This window comes from Pagrus pagrus, assembly GCF_965226575.1.
Source record: "Pagrus pagrus genome assembly, chromosome: 24".
NCBI lineage: Eukaryota > Metazoa > Chordata > Actinopteri > Spariformes > Sparidae > Pagrus > Pagrus pagrus.
Window position 1 is genome coordinate 6703113 of NC_140206.1, and position 15578 is coordinate 6718690.

The 15578-nt window shown below is 40.7% G+C and overlaps 2 protein-coding genes across 4 annotated transcripts in view; one reads left to right on the top strand and one right to left on the bottom strand.

Moving 5' to 3' along the window:
* ect2l (epithelial cell transforming 2 like) overlaps positions 1–15578 on the top strand; it is a 75310-nt gene that overhangs the window by 19863 nt on the left and 39869 nt on the right. The gene's annotated exons all lie outside the window — the stretch shown is intronic.
* Positions 1–15578, bottom strand: part of filip1l (filamin A interacting protein 1-like) — a 78915-nt gene that overhangs the window by 11711 nt on the left and 51626 nt on the right. Inside the window, exon 1 of one of the 2 annotated variants that reach the window (XM_084346789.1) lies at positions 3863–4002. The exons of the other annotated variant lie outside the window; for it this stretch is intronic. The gene's annotated coding sequence lies outside the window, so the exon portion shown is untranslated. Of the gene's footprint in view, positions 1–3862; positions 4003–15578 lie in introns of those variants that run through there. 2 annotated transcript variants of the gene reach the window in all.

A 15578-nucleotide genomic window follows, 5' to 3' on the forward strand; every position in this document is an offset into this window, starting at 1 on the left:
TAAACTTTGGTACTTTCACTTAAAATAAAAGTAAAATTTTGAATGCATGACTTTTACTTGTAACCGACAGCGGTGGAGTAAGTACTGAGTACTTTGGTAAAAGTATCAATCCTGCACTGTGAAAATACTCCACTACAAGTAAAAGTCCTGCATTCAAAACTTTACTTAAGTAAAAGTTAGTAAGTATTATCAGCAAAATTAACTTTAACGCAAAAGTACTTATTGTAAACCAAAAGTATTCAAAAGTTTATTTAGCTTTTTAAACTTCTTGCTTCTTTTCACAAGAAAAAGATCTGATCTTAACTCTCACAAAGGTTTTTGTGGACCCTTTCTTATTTTATGTTCTGTGAGTATTCATGGCGCTCAGATTGGTTTTCTGTCTGGCGTGCTGACGTAAAGTTTGCCCTTGTAGAAGTGTTGATAAATATGTTAATAACCTTTCTTTTCGTCAAGGACTCTGGATAAGACTGCCGCGCAAGCCCTTCTTATCTAAAAACATACATGTGTTGAAAAATTGCCGTGTGGCGCAGAAACACTAAGTTGCTGAGCGAAAGCAGCAGACGTCTCTGTTACAAACCACCCTGTCGCCTGTAATCGCTGTTTATTCAATCTCTTATCTCAGTCGCCGCTGTTTTTCTAGTGATGTCATCGGCCAAAATAGAAAGACAAATGTACTTTGTTCCCCCTCGCAGGACTGGAAACTCTGCCTATCACTGGCTTTTAAAATACAACTGGGTATTAATCGTGTACACTGCATGCAAAGGGCACTTTGCGCTAATAAATCCTTTGAGAGGAAACTGCCCAAAATACACACCAGTGAAATCACTCGTAGCCCTTTATGGGACTATATTACTGTATTCCCAGAACACATAGGGGTACATGAGGAAATGTGATACAGATCAGTTGTTCCTGAACTTTTTCTCATCAAGGACACACACACAGATGGGAGCCACATCTGAGACCGTTTCTGTCATTAGATATGATTTAGTGTACACTTGCATGTTATATAGTCGAGAGGAGACAATAGACGGAGTGACCTTCGCTTATGCTGGAGACAAACCACGCGTAAACACGTAGTTGTAGCCCAACTGACGAGCTTTCAGCATCTAATATAAGTCAGTAGAAGCAGCAGAGCACATAAATATCACTGATCTACATAACATTTGTCCACGTTTCCATCCTCTTCATGTTTTATCTCGACGTCGTTAGAGAGCAGCCCTTTTATGCAGACATCCGCACAGCTTGAAAGAACATTATAATTGTAAAGTGCTGCACATGAAGCCGGGGACATAACAGTTTCATGGCTATCAACATTACAAGACACCTTTACCACCCACTCTGCAGCCTGAACAACCTTCGCAACAGGCACCAGGATGCATGACCACCACCGTTAATGTAGGTCGTTAATGTGTCACGGAAAAACAGGGAGTCATTCGTTTGGATATCTTGGATTTACAGGATTGTTTCTGGCTTTGTTGCAGGTATATTCAAGAACACTAACGTTAAATAAAAAATAAAAGGAAGCATCCAGTTGGCTTCGCAGAGGGCTTCCCTCTCTTTACGTGGAAAACTGTGGCTCACCCGCTGCTTGAAATCTGTGTTACACGTTCCATATGTCAGCTCTGCCTAACCACAAGTGATTAGGTCACACATGTACAGACCGATATATCCTGTGCACACACACACAAACGCACACACACACACACTCAGCCACCTCCGCTTTAACTTGTGGATGTGCCCGATGTGGGACAAGAGTTTGGAGGGAGGACGCTGATTGATGTCAGTGCGTGGACCGTATTTAAAGTCCACACAGGCGAAGTGATCTGCCCCCAGAGTGCAATCAACATGTATAAAATATGTAGCTCGGATATTTATTAACTTCCTGGAGGAGGAGGAGGAGGAGGTGGTGGTAGTACGCTTAATGGAGCTGTGTGATCCCAAAAGAGACGTTTTCTTTTTTAATGTATGAATAAATTAGATGATGAGTCTTTTAGCTTAAAATGCTGAAGATACATTATGTAAATGTTGCTGCTGTTTAAAAGATGACTCCTAATTTTATTAATATCAGTGTAACTAAGTACTTGAGTACAAATTTAAGGTACTTTTATTTGAGTATTTCCCTTTTCTGGTACTTTATACTTCATATATCGTACTTTTATTGCCTGAAAATTACTTTTGATATTTAGTATCAGATACTTTCAAACTTTAACTCAAGTACTTTCCCCAAAGTAATACTTACTTTTACTTTCCTTTTACTCAAGTATGACTTTGGGTACTTTTTACAACACTGGTTAGGAGCAGGCTTTGGGAGTAACAGAACACAAGTAATGGGATTACGTAATCAGAATACATAAAAACGTCTTCCTTTCCATTCCTTTTACTGTATCTCAGTAAAGTTACAGAAAAAAAAGATGTAATTAGATTACAGATAGACTCGGTAAAAAATATACTAGCAGGATTATGATTTAAAATTAAGAAATGATATACCTCATCTGTAACCATGCACATGCGCACACATGACAACAACTCACGAATCTCACACAACATCACAACACTCGTTACGATACGATAAAAATCATCTTATTGATTTTTCTTTTCTCTCGTCTTTATTTGCAAATGTTTGGTATTGAGCTTATCCAAAAAGTAACAGAACATAATCAAGTTACATTACTTCCATACTGTGATACTTGGATTAACAGGTAATTAGTAACTGTATCGGAGTAAATGTTTTAAGTAACCCTCCCAGCGCTGCATGTTAGCAGTAATCAGAGCTCGTTTCCACAACCACAGTCAATCAGAGAAGACAAGAAATGAAGTAATCTGACAATTACACGCCATCAAAAGTACTTGATACCTCGACGAACTTCAAGAGGCTCTCAAGCAAAAATGGGAATTACTTATTTTCACTATAAGTCCATGCATAAGTAACACAATTACAGCATATACGACTATTTTGGTAATTGGTTTCATACATTTACAACGACAATAATTTGTGTAATTTAAGGAGACCTTGACATGTAAAAGTTTGAGAATAACAGCCTCTTGAACCCTACCAGGATCCTTGTACTTTTCATTTTTTATATCTTGTGCGCACAAAAATGAAGTTAAGCGTCTCTACCATTCTGTTATCTTGACAAATCCCCGCACAGTAAAATTTGCCGGGCCATACATGTGCCTTTCCGACAAAGACTGAGCCTCATTACTGTCCAAATACTTGATATCTTAAGTGCAGTTTGCAATGGGAGTCCACTGAGTCTGACTCTTTAGAGTGTTAGAGGAGCCGCTCCTTCACTTTCTCTCTGAGTAATGAATTAAAACAGCTTTCAGCGTTTCTTTATGGACATTCAAGATTCAATTCGATCACTATTATACAACACAAGATTGTAAAGTCACACAAAACAAAAGTTATATATATAAATGAATGAATGAATGAATGGATAATGAAGTTAAATTAAACTGCTATGCAAACACTTCCTTTAAGACATCTGTGAACTACAATTTCTGTTTCATTTTTATTTAAAGAACTGAAAACTTAAACTTCCTTAGATGTAGTTAAATACCTTGCTGTACTCTTGACATGTTGACTTTTGCGGAGTTTTATTAACTTCTTAGACCAGCTGTTTTAAACGTTTCGGGAATAACTCACAGCAACTACTCAAAAAGCCCCTAAAAAAGTACCACTAACACACACATACCATTAAAATTACTATTGCAGAGCACACAAGAACACAAGCAGTGATGCTCCTCTGAACATCTGTACAAGCCTATCAAGGGATCGACAACTCTATTAAAAGTTTTAAAAAATTGTTTTAAAAAGTTTTACGCCCTAAATTCAGAGTGTAGTCATGTTCAGTGTGCCTACCTGTGCCAAAGGCTTTCCAAACTTCACTGCCATGAGCTCATTATCTTCCCGTACAACACAACTCTTCCTCGGTGCGTGCGTCTCACTCTCTTAGTAGCTGTAATGTGGGCATTCCTGCACTCAGACCAAACAATAAGGGATGTGCTCCCTGCCTATGGACCATTACATCATCAGCATGCCCTTATATGGAGCTTTGCATTGCAGAGGCTCACAAGAAGGGGGTGTGCTTGCTCGTATGTGTAACCCGTGCGGTGTGTGTGCATGTGTGAGTCCGCTTAAGTAACTGTTTGACTAAAGGATGTGGCAGCGGAGAGGGAAGGTTTGTCTTGACGCGTGTGATGTGTGAAATATGTGCCCGGACTGTCACTGCTCCGGAGGCAGGCCAGTAGGTGAGGAGAGACAAGGAGTTCGGGTTACAGTATTTCCTTCTGCCTCTTGTCAACATAAAGAGCGAGGGAGGGGGGAAAAAAAAAAACAGAATCAGCTTGTAGAGTTAATAAGAAATTCTTGGATGAGGATTTGTAATTGAGACCAACGCGGAGAAACAAGACAAGACGTGTAACACGTACCGTGTCTGTGACGCTGCCCACGCCGAAGACATCCGCTGACATTCTGACAGTTTGAAATGGTGTGTTAGCAAAACCACCCCTCATTAAAACCATGAGGTGCTTCTAGCTGCTAGCTTAGTCTCACTGAGGAATGCTAACAATGCTAACATGCTAGGGATGTCGTTCTGGCGCCAGGAACTCAACTTTTCTCTCAACACAGTCCCTTGAACTGACTCTATTTGTTTTGACAGTGGGACATGTCAGTATACATCAGAATAAAATACACCATTACAAGAACATTTCACAGAATTAAAATGTATGAAAGTGTTATTAAATATAATATATAGCCTCCAAATGAAACGTACCGTTACCTTGAATAAAATTACTATTTCTCTGGTGAATATTGTTGGAAACATTTGGGATGATGCAAAAATACAACTCAAAATATTAAACAAAGGTTTAGTTGTTTTGTGATTCCCAAAGCGTGGGCTACGCTCCCCTGGTGGGTGATGAAGGTACTGCAGGTGGGCCAGGTCATTTACAATAGATGGATAAAAACTTTCAATTTAATAATTAAGTAAAAAAAATACCATAAAATACTAATGTTCAAATACTTACATTCAGCTTTATTTTGAAGCTACAGTCACGAGACGTTTAGCATAAAGACTGGAAACAAATGGAAACATCTAGCCTGTTCTGTCTGAAATTAAACAAAAAAACAGCCTACCAGCACCTCTAAAGCTCACACTATCTTGTTTGTTTTACCAATACAAAACCTAACTCAGCTGTTTCAAGCCCTAATGCTAAGCTAGGCTAAGCTAAGCTAAGCTAACGTTCTACAAGCTCATTACAGATATGAGTGTGATATAGATCTTCCCATCTACCTTTCACTGGGAAAGTGAAACACACTTATTTCCCAAAATGTTGAACTATAACCTTAATAATATCTTAACATGTGAGCAGCTCTGACCCGATCTATGACAATACATCATGTTTTCTAAGATGATCACATTTTCTATTTATAGAATCTTTATCTGCATAGTTCAAACAAATGCCATGGAGTAAAAACTACAATTTTCCTTCTGAAATGTTATGGAAAAATACTACAAGTCCCTCAAAATTGCACTTAATTACAGTACTTGCGTGCCTGCACTCTGTTACTTTCCACTACTAGTATACAGTATATCTGTCAGCCAACACTGTTAGAACATATCAAGCGAGGGTTGGGTGTTTAACATCGTACCTGCGGGTGTAAAAGTGGCTTTTAGCTAACGGCTCCACAAACAAAACAGTGGATTTTCATGCAGCAGTGTAATCACAGCTTAAGCCAGCACACATTACTTCTTTATCAGTGGCGCATTGTTCCCCTCACAATGCCTCGGTCTTAAACGTTCATTATCAGATAGCTCCTACCTAACTCATACATTTCTCACACTATAGCTGGTGACTAAATCCATCTCTGAAAAGTGTCAACATTGTGCGTCATCTGTTGTCATATGATGGGAGCAAATCTTATAGAGATTTTTCTGGGAGGTTATTGCTTGGCTGTCAGTGTCGCCATTGTTCTGAGAGAAATGTGCCCTGTTAAGTCAAACAATGGGCAATGGACAAAAGTACTTCCTGACAAACAGGGTGCAAGAACAACAGGCAGTGTTAAACCCAAGAGTCATACTTGAGTAAAGATGTCATGTTAGAATATTTTTTTGGTAAAAGTGAAAGGCACATTGAATTCACAGTATCTAAGAGTATCAGATATGAAATGTATTTAAGTATCAAAAGTACATGTAAAAGTTAAATAACATATAATTACATATATGTACTATGGTCGACCAATTGGATCCAATATTCAACATTGTTCTGATTATCAGTTTTTTTGTCTGATTGCAGATAAAACTAGATTGGCTCTTGTTAGAGTGCATACCTCTGCACTAGTCCCTCTTGAAGGCCTATTCGTAACATAGTTGATTACTGAGTCTTATTCCCAACTCTTCAAATACTGAAACTTTGGGTTCGTCGGTCTGGCCAGCCAACAAAGCACCAATGTTTGAAGAGTTGGGAATAAGACTCAATAATCAACTGTCTTACAAATTAGACCTTTAATTCAATCAAGCCTAATCTAATATAAAATGAAACATTCAAATCTAATAGATTCAGATTTTTATTTAGATCCGCAACAAATTGTTCTCACACATAGATACCAGGCACCTAAATACGCCTGATTTTTTTTTTTTAAAGTTAATTCCCTGAGAAATAACTCCTTAGTTGAAAAGAATCCCACCTCGCAGTGTTGTAAAATGTCAGAAAAAACTCTTGGATCCACACCAAAAGTTATTGGGGTCGATAATGGGCTGAGAACCATCCTCCACCCAAGTTGCGTAGAAATCTGTTCAGCAGTTTTTGTGTAATCCTGCTGACAAACCAACCAAACAACCAACCAAACAACCAACTAACCAATCAGCCGACCGACCAACCGACTGGTGAAAACATAAAGTCAAGGTAATTAATTAATTTAAAAATGGGCTCTTATGAAGCATGTAATCTGCAAAGTAACCAGTAACTAGTAAAAGTACAATATTTGCCTCCAAATTGTAGTGAAGTGTAAGTATAGAGTAACAGAAAATGGAAATATTCAAATAAACGACAGTTATCTCAAAATTGTACTGAAGAACAGCACTCGAGTAAAAGGACTTGGTTATATTCCATCACTGACAGCAGGAGCTCATGTTTATCGTGAACCAACAAAGCATGACATGCAATAAGACAGCAAATTAGTCACAGACACACACCAGTTTGTAAAAAAACACAAAGTGTATTCTGTCACTAAGTGCTCTCAAGCAGTTCTAACTCATTCCAGCCGTGCGAGCAAATGACAAGACTCTTCCTGTCTCCTGCCCGCTAAATAAAATATGTCATGGCTTCACAAAGGCTGAGGTCACAGAAACTGAATTTTACGAGCTTTGCCAAACAAGCTGAGGGATGCAGAGACTTCCCGGAGTAGACACGGCATACATCTTTGACGAACATGGACGTTTAAACACGCGAGAGTCGATCGATCGTCTTGACTGAGCGTTTGCCAAACAAACGTGGCACAAAAACAAGGCCCTGGTTGTCCCTGTTGTGCTGTTATTAATTTCAAGTTTTAAAGGATGTAATTACACATCAAACGTCCAGTGATTATAGGAAGCCATGCAGATTTTTAGATTGAATCAGCCTCCACAAGTCCACAAGCATCTACCAGCCATCATCGCCAACTTCTGGACAACTTCAAGTCCAGAAATGTTAAAAAGAAATCTTCTGTTTCTGGCCAACATCGTGCTCCAAGCAAAATTTAATTAGGTGTTCTCAAAATGCTGACAAATACAACAAATGCCAGCAAACACACTGCGACCTAAAGTCCGTTTGTTTGGTAGCAGATGGAGCAGGTTTCGTGAGTCGCGGCGGGAGCCAGACACGACTCGCAAATTCCTAAAAAGAGGTAAACCAAAAACACGTGGCCACAAGTCTCATGTAAGAAATTGCACTTAATCACAGAGTTTTCAACCAATTGGAGGAGACTGTTGTTGGAGGACAGTGAATGAAGCTGTGTGACAAAGTTTGGACGACCAGCTTGTGCACACAGCGTGAATCCAAGCCAAGTATAGCAGTTTCTTTTTTTTGGTCAGGAACTCGCCATGTTGCCTGAACAAACATACCAAATTTGATTTTGTTTGGAGAATTTGGCAAGTCTTAAACATGTTATCCGATCTGCTGAACTCTGTGACTTTTCTTCAAGTGCCGTATGGTAATTGTCACATCTGTTGCTGACAGCTAAAGGCGCGGGGATCAGAGTCTGGAGGAGTTGGGAGCACAACCAGAATGACATGGCCGTGCTCCCTGCTGAGACTGAACTCTCGACTCTTTCCACTCAAAGAAACCAATTCCTGTGTCCTCTTGAAAGTATTACAACTCTATTTCTTTTTCCTGAAACACTCTGAAGTCCTTAAAGTAGCATGCATTGCCACAAGGCCTTGGGAAATGGGGAACTGTAGTGCACACTTGGGTAAGACAGGATTGATTTCAGGCCATTTATAAAACAATGTTTCTCAACGTGTGCAACAACTGCCCACACTCACAGCTCTGAACTATGATGTATTTCACTTTTGTGCTCTTTCCTATTTCCTCGCAACAAACAGTTTGTTCTTGGAACAAACAATTCGGTCATCCAAAATTAGATTCTATTTCTGGATGTGGACGTATTCGGGGCCCGGGAAGTACTGTACACATGAAACAGATGTCGCGGATCAAACACAAGATCAGGCCACACAAACATGTTTGCTGTGACAAGCCTCTGCCAAATGACAAATAGTTGGGAGATGAAGATGTATTATGTAACCTCGATGGGATGACTACAGCGCTGACAATACACAGAAGAATGCAGAGGTTTGGGATTTGGTTTGCATGAGCAACGTGTGCGGTTTCGGCAAAGGCAGTTGTTAAATCTCGAGGCATGGTCTTCAACGCGCTGTCATGTTCTTCAGAGCTGAAACTTCCAGGAAGAGTACAGATGACAAAACAAGAGCTACACGGATGAAAAAGAAATATATGAAGTAGCAGGCAATTTGTGATCGGTGAATCTGCTTTCTTGGGCTGCGTTCAGACCAACATTATTACTGTGTCATAGAAAATCAGCCTTAGGGCGTCCTTGTGGCCTCGTGGTTTAGATGCCGACCGTGTAATTGTGAAGTTTCCAGCTTGATTCTGAGTGTGAACCTTTGTTGCATGTCTTACCCTCTTCTCTCTGCCCATGCTTGCTGTCTGTATCTATGCTGTCACTGTCCATGAAAGAAAAAGTGGCAAAAAATTCGACCACAACATAATGCAACATTACCAAAAAAAGCACTGCTGTGACCTGAATGTTTTGAAGCTTCTGTTGTTGTTACCGTAAACAACATCCAAATGAGTGTTCGATGGTAGGAGACTCTCCACCGGTAAAGAGGCAAAAGGCTTACAATGAGCGAGAAACGGAGCTCCAGCCTCAAAACCGACGCTCATAAAAACCAGCGAGGGCGCATTTCTGCATGAGCCAGAGCACGTGCCTGTGACGACCACATGCTGTACCCTCCCAATCACAACTGCTCAGCAATAGGTGGGGACAGTGGCCGATGTCTCCCCTCCTGTCCTTGTCCCTCATCCGACTCATAATTACAATAATGATGATGAGTAAGTAATTAGACTCATAATTATTATTACAGACAGCCTCCGACCCAGAGATTTCTGAAGTTTGGTTGGTTGGTTGGTTGGTTGATTGGTATGTTTTTTGTTTGTTTGGTTGGTTGGTTGGTATATCTTTTGCCTGGTTAGTTTGTTTTTTGGTTGGTGCTGTATATGTTTTGGTTGGTTGTTTGTTGGTTGGTTTGTATATTTTTTGGTTGGTTGTTTGTTGGTTGGTTTGTCAGCAGGATTAAACAAAACAGTGGCACAAATTTCCACACAACTAGGATGGAGGATGCGTCTCAGCTCTGAAAAGACCCCATTAACTTCTTGCGTGGATCCAAATAAACGGATGGATCCAGAAGCTTTCTCTCAACATCTTCTTTAATATTGTGAGATAGGTCGTTTTTAGGCATTTTCGTTAATTTATCAGGTTTCTCCTGAGTCCATCTGCATTGTTTTGTTGTCCTAGTGGTTGGCTGTTACATATCTGATCAGCTTAAATTATGGTTAAGCAGTTATGGTAGAGTGATACGGGGCAATTGACTTCTAATTAAAGAGTCTAAGGGGAATGTTGGGCCTTGGCAGAGGTACAATATGCACTCTACTGAGAGCCATACTAGTTTTCAATGGTGTCATCCCTTTCTATTTAACTGTTTTTATGCTCGTTTTCAATTTGTGCTTGTGGAAACATTGGAAATTCAACAACAATAATGTTTATAGGCTTTGCTTGGGAAGAAAAGTTGGTGTATCGATGAAAAGAAAAACCATGGTAGAAATGAAGGATGATGGAAATTGATGACAAAAAACATCAGCTCCATGTAGACAGATGAAAAGACTGCAGTGTTTTCTTAAATTATTACATGAAACAAACCGTTTTCAATAATTTAAGGCCTGATTGGCGCTCTTTTAATTATGTCATCTTGTTGCAATGTTTTAGTTACATAACTGGGGAATTAATGCTTTTTATCTTGATGAACCCAACTCTTAGTATTCTCATAACAGCTGTAAATGGAAACATACCTTACGTCAACTTTTCTTTTGCCATTTTTTTGGAAATACAGCGCTACATTTGGCAGGGGACTTGACTTATTACCCAACTTGGACTAGCAACACGTTGACACCAATGCGAGGGACGAAGTTGGGTCTACATGCCCATTAGACCTCAGAGACTTGGCATCTACGTTTAAGGTTAAGTGAGCGAACGCATGATATGGGATATTGTTGATTTCTGTTACTTACACAGTCTCAGAGCAGACGTGGTGAGAAGTCCAGCTGTCATACGAGCGCATTTAAGTGTTACGATAGAGTTTGTGTGTGAACTGGCTGGTACCTGATATGCGGCATGATTCAGATAAATCATTAATGTCCAATCCAGATGGTAACAAGAGATATCACGGAGCGCACAAAGTTTTCCTACCTGCAGGAGTGAATGCCTGTCTGATTTGCAGACATTTGCACATTGTTGCCCTGCAGCAGTGTGTCTAAGTTAAGGATCTGATCAGCGGCAGAACCAGACACAGTCAGAGACAAAAGGCACACACTCAGCCTCTCCTCTGAGTGTGTGATTTCTGCTGCACATCAGACAAACCGCCCTGCTGCAGCCGTCACAGACGAGGCCCGGTCTTGCCCTGTACACTCAGCGCTGTCTGCCCGGCGGCTGATTACCTGACATACATACATGACATCATCGGCTTGTAATCAAATCCATATGTCTCCTTCCCCTCGCTCTGTTTCTATCTCTATCCCTCGCTGGAATTCTTTTACTCTTTGACTTTGTCTCCACATTCCTCTTTGTGTTTGTTTATCCCTTGTCCCCCTCTTTCTTGTCTTTCTCCGTCTTTTTTTGGTCCGTCTGTCTCTTGTTTCTGATCTCAGCCTGGGCCTCAGCATGGGCTTCGCTGTTAAAATGGAACGTGATTTTGATTGCCAGGCTAAAAAACCCTCATGAGGACGTTAGCTGGCCTTTTATGGCCAGAATTCGTTTTTTATGGGCATTTCTGGCTGAAGACCTTTTGTTCGTAGTTGTGATGACATGTTGTACAGTCCAAATAGTTGTAATTGCCTGTTCGAGGTGGGCTTGATTCATCTGTTCAACCTGCATGCCCTCTTTTTCTTTATTGTCTTCTCGTTTTTCCTTTATTTCAGTCTGTGCACCCCATGTCAGCGCCTGGAACAATGTGTGTACAAGCATGTTTTTCTAATGAAAAGTGAGTGTGGGGGATGACCTTGACCTTCCACCCCTCCCTTTATGCCAGCTCTAACCCTCAGGGAGGCTCAGAGCAATAAAGGCTTGTCTGCTGTCTTAAAGTAAAGTTTTGGGCTATTTTTCTTCTTTCCCTTCATCCTCCTGATGCTAACAAGCTATCTAACTTTGACGCTGAGTCTCAGGAGGACTTAGACTGAAGGAAAATTTCAAACTTATGCGCTCTTCTCTGAGTCTGAACGTCTCTACCTGTCTCCATAACTCACTTTCGCTGTTACATAACTTGGATTTCACAGTCTCATGCAACCTCAAGAAACCCATAGAGTACTTCACTTATTTCCAGGGTTTATTGTTTGTCTTTCTTATTTGTGTTCTGTTTGAATTTTTATGATTAGAAAAAAAGCAATTTAAACATTTAAAAAACACACAAATGCACAGACTGTCTCTAAAGACTCTTCTGTTGTCATTAAAATATTTTTCATTGGGTTGAGTAATCAAAGGAAGACATATGATGCTCCTTTTCATGTTCATGATTTTATTTTGAAATACTACTAGAATAGGTTTACATGCTTTAATACTCCAAAAACCCTCTATTTACCCTCCGTCTCAGATGCTCTGTTTTAGCTCCTGTCTCTTTAAGAATACCCAGTCTGCTCTCATTGGTCAGCTCGCACACGTCTGAGCCAGCACCGCTAACAACAACAGAAATTAATTCTTACATGCCAAACTAGCTGCTAAGCATAAATTACGCGAATGTGCGACACGGTGATGTGGCGTGATGTCACAAAGTCACGAATTAAAGGCGGGACTTCTGGCGAGGCATTCAGGAGCAGTGTTTTCTGTGGGAGAGAGGAGCTTCTGTTGGTGCAGACTTTGGCCTTTTTAAGTTTCAAGATCTTTTACATACACAAGAACATAAATACACACTAAATCAAAAAAAGCACAATAGGTCTCCTTTAAGACAAACCGTTTTCGGGTGGTAGTGGTACAGCACGGCCCATTTTTCCGATATCGTAATGGAATAATCTTGTTGTTTTTTTCCCGGCTCCAGCAATAGGAACATATCGTTCCTTATACCCAGCTGCATAACAAATGAAACACGTCATCCCACCATGCAGTGACATAAGATTACAGGCACAGGAATCAATCTTGCAGCCTCAGATTGAAGGGCTGGACCAGCTCGACAGACTGTAATTTACAGTCTAACAACAGCAATCTGCCTAACAAAGGATCACACTTGTAGTGCGAAAGTAGGTGTGTGTGTGTGTGTGTAGGGCAGGGCGGGCGTGTGTCTGCTGCCCTCAGTTGGTACAGCTGATAATCATTACCCCTCCACCACGTTGGACTTTGATGTAAATCGCAAACACTTAAGGAGGATGTTCCGATCGCTGTTTGCTCAGACGTGGTGGATTTCAAAGCCCTGTGGGGCCACCCATCCACCAGCAGCTATTACACATACAGCATGGAAAGATGTTGGCATCGTCTGGATCATAGACAGCAAATACAGGAGTTGTCAGTAAAAATGTTCACTGACAGCATATTTCGTTTGTTTTCCACCAAAATATCCAATCTTGCAACACAGAGTCTGCCTGTACAGCAACAATGACTACATTGTTTTCACGGTTGTCTTGGTTAAGGTTAAAGAAACTTTATGGTCTTGGAAAAGTCTGCAGTGACTCATGTGTTTAACATTTAACCAAAACCAGGTTCTTTACTAAACTTAACCAACTTGCTTTTGTTGGGATTATTTGTCACCACAATGTAATTGGGGGAAAAATTAAAACAGAATCAGCTTAATTCCTCAGACAGTGTTGGAAATGGAAAATGAGCCGCAGGTGAAGCAAAATGAATTCAGACCAAATCAGATGTTGCGCCAATTAGTGTGGAGTTGTGTGGTTGTGTGAGAGGACACAACTGGGAGAGTATCAATCGTTCCAACGATGAACTCAGCCTGGATAGCGAACTATTTAAAGCTCCTCGCTTCGTAGCAACGAGCTTTCTCCAACACAATCGCCTAAATAAGTCTTGGCTAAATACGCTTCTGCAAAACCACAGATAAGTTATGCTGTGCTCATGGTTTAGGCACAATGACCAACTTGGTTCAGGTTTGGCTTAAAATACCTGCTTCGGTCACCACAAACACAGCTGGAGCTCGCCCAACTTCCTGTGAAATATATCCAGTTATGGTCACCACAAACATGGCTGGATATGGCCCCACATCTCATTAAAAAACACCTGGTTTTGTCGCCACCAACTCTGCTGGAAGTGGACCGGCTTCCTGTGAATAATATCCGGTTTTGGTTGCCACAAACACGTCTGGAAATGTCCAAACGTCTCCTTGAAAAGATCCAGTGTTGCAGGACCTAATATTGATATGATTTGGACTCAGATCTAGAATTTTTAGCAGGTTAAACGCCCTTTGATTTCCAAGTAGGCCTTTATCAACACCACCAATTCCAAATGTCCTTATAAGATGTAGTGCTCTTTTAATTGTCAATGTTAAAGATTGGTTGGATTACACCAACTCCGGTGAAGGTGTGGCCTGCACAGTCAGCCTATCGCAACTGGAAGGTTACTAGAGATGGCAACCAACCCAGTCTACAAGCCCAAATCGTCAGTATTTGATGAGTTTGGAAAAACCCAAAGCGTCAGTATTTGACGAGTTGGGAATGATACCCAGAAATAAACTTTCTTACAAATTGGACTGTTACAATTAGCTTATTTCAAATCTTTCCACGTACCTCCTGGAGACGGCAAAAGTACCCCCTTGGGCGTAAGTACCCCTTGTTGGAAATGACTGCCCTCCAGCATCTATTAAAGCAATTTGAGCTTTCGAGCCAGACTCCTGCTATTAAACTCCCCTAAGTACATGGTGGTGATTCCATTAAGCTTCACGCCCTGCTCTAACAATGACAGCAGCTTAAGAAAAGAGCATGGATCTACTAACTTGGCAGCAAATTCACAGGAAGAAGAAGGGAAGTGATATACACACACTAACGCACACAAACACACGGTAATCTGTCCAGCTGTCAGGTGAGCAGGGTGGATCTGCCTCCAGAGACTCTTTGATGGTTTCCTGATGGATTAGCATTGATCTCAAACAGTCCATGGAGGCGTGTAAAAGTGGCTCTTTAATCAGATTTCAACGGGCTGAACTTTAAGTTGTTCAGCCATAAAAACCTGAAATGTTCCTTGACATTTTCACACCTAGATCGTACCTGTTGATCTATTATTTTGAGCTATGAAAGCTCCACATCCCGGCTTTACCTCTGTCCTAATCAGCTCCCCTCAGCCTGCACCGACGCAAAGGTTGTATTTATGCACTTAGAGATAACTGCACTTCAAAGCCTTCAGCGCAGAGACTGTGTTTAAATACGTGTCTAAATGCTGGTTCAGCCCGCAGAGATTAAAATGTGACCACCAGCCAATGTGGTAAAGTTTAAAAGAAATGCATGTAATATTTATTTGGAGCAAAGCAGCTCATCCCTCTGAGCTAATACAGTTTTCAGTTTAACCACCTCCTCTTTCCGACACACAGTTTCATAAGAGTTCAGGACAAACAAACTCCTGTTGAATATTAGGCCTACAGCAGAGCGAAGCGTCCGACGCCTCCTCAGATATCTGTCCCATTTACTCATTCTCTGACTTATCTACAAACACTGTCAGCATCTTTAAACACAGGAAATGGATTTCCTAATCTGGTCATCCTTTCACAACTGCATCAGTGGAAAAAGTCCAAAATAACAGCCTTCTGCGAAATACTCTCCAATGA